Here is a 5,348-nt window from a genome sequence, read left to right on the forward strand (position 1 = left end):
CTGAAAAAAAAAAAAAAAAGTGGATGGAGAGGGGGAAATGCCAGGCTAAGAAGGGATTGAAAAGGAAAGATATAAAATGTCCAAATGTTAGGGGTGTGTACCAACTGGATATTAGCCAGAAACTTGAATCGTGGCCCTGAAAAGTCTAATACCAGTCAATGCAAAATGAGAATTCTACTTAAAAAGTGTGATTTATATAGTTTTTGATGTGTCTAAAGCATCACCAGCATTAGCAGAGTTCCTGCCTAATTCCCCCATTCAGTCACCTTAAGCATTGACTCCACTCCCTGTGTTGAACAGAATAATGGAGAAAGTAACCCATGTAAATGACAGAGGGAAAGAGAAATGATAGAGAATGATAGAGGACAAAACTTCAGATATGAGGGAGATTTGAGATTTCTTACACCAATAAATGTGAAAAATCAAGTAATGGGCTTTGTTTTCCCAGAAAATGACAACTTGCCAAAATTGACTTAGGAAGAAATAGAAAACATGAGAAGAAATAGAAAAAAAACGTCATCAAAAATCATATACTTTGGCAAAATGGAAAAATATATGCATATCTATATCTATAGAGAGAGGGTCTTCTCTCTCACCCAGGCTAGAGTGCAGGGCCTGAATCTCGGCTCACTGCAGCCTTGACCTCCCTGGCTCAAGGGATCTTCTGACCTTGGCCTCCCAAGTAGCTGAGACTACAGGCATACGCCACCGTGCCCGGCTAATTTCTTTTCTTTTGTTTTTTGGTAGAGACAAGGTTTCTCAATGTTGCTTAGGTAGGTCTTGAACTTCTGGCGTCGAGCGATCCTGCCACCTCAGTCTCCCAAAGTGCTAGGATTACAGGAGTGAGCCACCGAGACCAGCCTATTATTAATATTATTATAATATAATACTAGGGAAAGTATAAATAGTCTAGCAATTGCATTTCTAGTGTATACGCTAGAGAAATGTCCATACGCAAGACAAGGAGCCATGTGCAAGGGTACTTCCTGCCATATTGTGTGTAATGACAAAAATTTAGTAACAACTTAAAAGTTGTTCATGGCATGGAATGAATGAATTAGATCTATAGGCATCATAACAGACCTCAAAAACACAATGTTGGGCCTGGCACAGTGGCTCATGCCTGTAATCTCAGCTACTTGGGATGCTGAGGTGGGAGAATGACTTGAGCCCAGGAGGTCTAGGATACAGTAAGCTATGACTGTGCCACTGTACTCTAACCTGGGTAACAGAGCAAGACTCTCTTAAAATAATAATAATAGTAATAATACTGTTGAAATGAGAAAAGCAAGTTTTAGATACCAGTACAATGTGCTAACATTTATATAAATGAAAAACATACAGATAACCATTTTATATGTTATTCATAAATTTTATATGTAAAAATGTAAGAAATTATTGGAAAGATACACATCAAATTCATGACAGTTATAGACAGGGGAGAATGTTTGGGAGGGGACCTTATTTTTATTTGTAACGGTCTAATAATTTCTATTTGTAATAGTGTGATCTATTTTTCTTTCTTTATTTTTGAGACGGAGTTTCACACTGTCGCCCAGGCTAGAGTGCGGTGGTGGAATCTCGGCTCACCGCAACCTCTGCTTCCCAGGTTCAAGCGATTCTCCTGCCTCAGCCTCCCGAGTAGCTGGGATTACGGGCGCGTGCCACCACGCCAGGCTAAATTTGTATTTTTAGTAGAGACGCTTGAACCCAGAAGGCGGAGGATGCCGTGAGGGAGACCACAGCACTGCACTCCAGCCTGGACAAGAGCGAGACTCCATCTCAAAAAAAAAAAAAAAAAAAAAAAGAAAGAAAAGAAAAAACAAAAGGAAAAAAAAGCCACAATAATAATAGTCATTAATTTAATGCCAGGTGGTGGCACTATGGATGATGTTTTTTTTCTTTGTAATTTTTGTACATTTTCGTTTTTATTATCTGTGCATATCCACATGGATAGGTATTTTAAAATACAGTCTGGTGAAAAATAACAGCCAATTGCAGATCTATATGAATAATGTGACAATATTTGTGTTAAAATCCAAACACAATAAAAACAAAGCTATCTTCTATGGATATATCTCTATATATCCATATAGATATAAACAAATAAATTCACGGCAGAAGATCTAGAAAGATATATAGTGTTTTAGTCCATTTTCTGTTGCTTATAACAAAATACCTGAAACTGGGTAATCTGTAAAGAAAAGGAAGTTATTTATTACAGTTCTGGAGGCTGATAAGTCCAAGGGCAAAAGTGTGCATCTGGTGAGGGCCTTCTTGCTGGTGGGGGACCCCTGCAGAGTCCCCAGGCAGTACAAGCCATCATATGGAGGGGGTGCTGAGCTGTTCACTTGCTAGCTCAGGTCTAGCACTTATAAAGCTCCCACTTATAAAGCCATCAGTCCCCCTCCCAAGATAACCTATTAATCCATTAACCCATGAATCCATGAATCCATGAATAGATTAATCCATTCATGAGGGCTCCACCCTCATGATCTAATCACCTCTTAAAGGGCCCACCACACAATACTGCCACATTGGGGATTAAATTTCCAACACATGAAATTTGGGGGACACATTCAAACCATAGTACATATTAAACTGATAATAATGGTTACTTAACTCTGCGGAGGGGCCTAGGACGCGAGTCAAGAGTCAAAGAGCATTTGTACCTTATCTGCAAAGTTTAAATATTTTACAATAATTCGTGTGTTATTTGTGTAAGTAAAAATTTAAACACACAATTTCTCAGAGACAACTGCCCAGACCAGCCCCCGGATTTGGCCGTCAGATCCCCTAGTGCGTGTTTCTGATCAGATCGATTTCTTCTCCCGGAGACACCCAATCCGGGTCGTATGGATTACTTGTGGGTTAACCAGGGGTCTCCAGGGTAACCATCCATCTCAGAGTACAGTTTCTAAAAATGGGTTTTGCTCTAATACCTATTTGGAACAAACCTGGGTCTAAAAACTGGAGCAAGTGTTTATTTTCCAACACATGGCTTTTTAAAATAATTCTATAGGGATCAGCTTGAATACACGTTAAGCAAAAAAACCTCAGCGAAAACGCCTCGCGATTTCCAGATGAAATGCGAATGCAAAAGCATTAAGTAGCGTTCTGGCAAATACTAGCCCCAGCTGGGTAGCGTGGCCGAGCGGTCTAAGGCGCTGGATTAAGGCTCCAGTCTCTTCGGGGGCGTGGGTTCGAATCCCACCGCTGCCAGGGTTGGTTTCTTTTTGTTCCCCGCTGCATACACGCCGGGCTGTTTTGCTCGTGCCATCAGCGCCCCCTGCTGCAGGGCGGGGCTCACGGCCTGCATGAATGGCGCGGCGGAGGGGGCGGAGCCCCGTGCGCCGGGGCGGGGCATTGTGGGTAAGAGGAAGCGCTGGGGCCGGCCCGCTCCCCCCACGTGTCCGCTGGAGTTTCTCCACCAGCAACATGGCCGCCGCCTGAGAGGAGAGCCGGGCCGCCGCCGCCTCTGCAGCCCGCGGGTAACTAGGCGGTTGCCGCCGTCCGCGCTCGGCCCCCGCGGAGAGGTGAGTCCCATCTTGGCAGCGCCTGAGCTGGGGCTTGAGCCGGACCGCACTCACGACGTGGGCCTGGGCTAGATTCCGGAGTAGGCCAAGGAGGCCCGCGCCGCGCCGTGCCGAGGGGCTGGGGGCCCCTCGGGACTCGGGCGGGAGGAGGGGCAACCAGCTCCAGGCCGACCCCGGACTCCGACTTCCCCGACCCGACACCTGGGAGTTGGGGAGGCCGCGGCCGACGCTGCCGGCGGTGACTCAGGGTCCAGCCGACCTGCCCCACCCGGGCCTGGGGGGCATCCTACGGAGGGAACACCTGTCCTCGGCGTCGGGTGTGGTGGCGGCTCGCGGCAGTGACTGCGTGGTGGGCGTGAGAAGGGGGCCTGACCACCCGCGAGGGAGCAGAAACCCACTGGACAGCGAGGCTCGGGGTCGGCGGCCCGCCCCGATGGGCAGGGAGGGCACCTGCGTCTGCCGGAGCCCCCTCTTCGCAGCTGAACCGGATTAGCTTCTGCCCGGCGAGGCCTGGGATTTCTCATTCATTTATTCAGGCAACCATTCAGTGTTTACTGAGCCAACTCTGTGCTCCGGATACGGCCCTGACCATTCGGTCCGAGGAGGTGTCAGTAAACAAACAAGGTCGTTCCTTTGGGTTAGCTTTAGAATTCCTTGGGCTTGGAGGCGGAAAGAAGAGATCTTAGCGATCTCAACAGTTTCCTCATCTGTGAAATGGGGATAATAGAAATTCCTACCTCATTGGGTTGTGATGGCTCATTAGAAACTAGGTGACGCTCCTGCTTGCAGCGTTTTTACCCGCTTACATTGGCAGAAAACATGTCAAGTAATAACGAACCTTCCCATAGGTTACGTTTATTACCGTCCTTACTCCTCCTCTCAGCTGTCTGTAGGTCGGTACTTAGTTTCCTTACTTCAGGGATGAAAATAGGGAAGAATACCAAACGTAGACAACTCAAGTAGGTCAACAGATGCGAAGCAGCTGTGGTGGGATTTGAACCCGCATAGTTTTGCTCCCAAGTCCAGGCTCTTACCCACTTAACCATACTGCCTTTTATCGAAGATTTGTGCAGTATAGTGGTTAAGAATAAGAATGAGGATCTTTGACATCAATGAGACCCTAGTTTCTGTCCTGATTCCACCTCGGATGAGTTACTTCTCTCTGAACCTCAGTCTCCTCATTTCCAAATTGAAGATGATAAATCCCTATTAATAGGGCTAATGAGAAGTTTAAATATAAAGTATTCTTTGTACTATATTGAGTGTCAACTTCGTGCCAGGCACTGTTCTAGGTATTGAGAGAACTAGCAGTGGATTTTTTTTTTTAAATCTTCATTTCATAGTTGAGGAAACTGAAGCACTGAGAAGCCTTCATGGAGCTTACATTCTACTGCAGAAGACAACACCTGAGCAAATAGACCAAGGTAGTTCCAGATTAAGGTGAGACCCATTAAGGAAAGAAAATAGAGATGTGGTAGTGCCTGGGAGGAAGTTGGGGGAGGCTTTTAAAATAGGGTGGCCAGGGAACCTGTCCTCTCCTGCAGGCGGTGATGATATTCAATAAAAAGGAGCAACCTTGGAAATCCCTGTGGGGGAATTGATGATGTGCAAAGGACCTTGGGTGGACTGGGGCTTGGCTTGGTGGAGGCCCAGCAAGTGGCTACCAGCCTGGATGGTGAGGGGAAGTCAGAGACAAGATCATGTAGGGCCTTAGGCGGCTCATGGAAAGGAGTTTGGGTTTTGTTTTATGTGACAGTGACAGTTGACAGGTTTTAGGCAGGGAAATAATGATTTACATTTTTTTTTTTTTTT

General features: G+C 46.1%; 1 protein-coding gene and 1 non-coding gene across 6 annotated transcripts in view; both read left to right on the forward strand.

Annotated features, from left to right (window-relative positions):
* The first annotated feature begins 3,140 nt into the window (after window positions 1-3,140).
* On the forward strand, window positions 3,141-3,222 carry TRNAL-AAG. Its single transcript has one exon. It is a non-coding gene; the product is annotated as a tRNA-Leu (tRNA).
* Window positions 3,223-3,365: 143 nt separating this feature from the next.
* Window positions 3,366-5,348, forward strand: part of POLR3E (polymerase (RNA) III (DNA directed) polypeptide E (80kD)) — a 37,132-nt gene continuing 35,149 nt past the window's right edge. For 3 of the 5 annotated variants that reach the window (XM_011931911.1, XM_011931912.1, XM_011931915.1), the window contains exon 1: window positions 3,366-3,536. The gene's annotated coding sequence lies outside the window, so the exon portion shown is untranslated. The remainder of the gene's footprint in view (window positions 3,537-5,348) is intronic. The other 2 variants (XM_011931914.1, XM_011931913.1) reach the window with 1 other exon arrangement.

The sequence above is a fragment of the Colobus angolensis genome, unplaced genomic scaffold, assembly GCF_000951035.1.
Source record: "Colobus angolensis palliatus isolate OR3802 unplaced genomic scaffold, Cang.pa_1.0 Scaffold92, whole genome shotgun sequence".
Classification (NCBI taxonomy): domain Eukaryota; kingdom Metazoa; phylum Chordata; class Mammalia; order Primates; family Cercopithecidae; genus Colobus; species Colobus angolensis.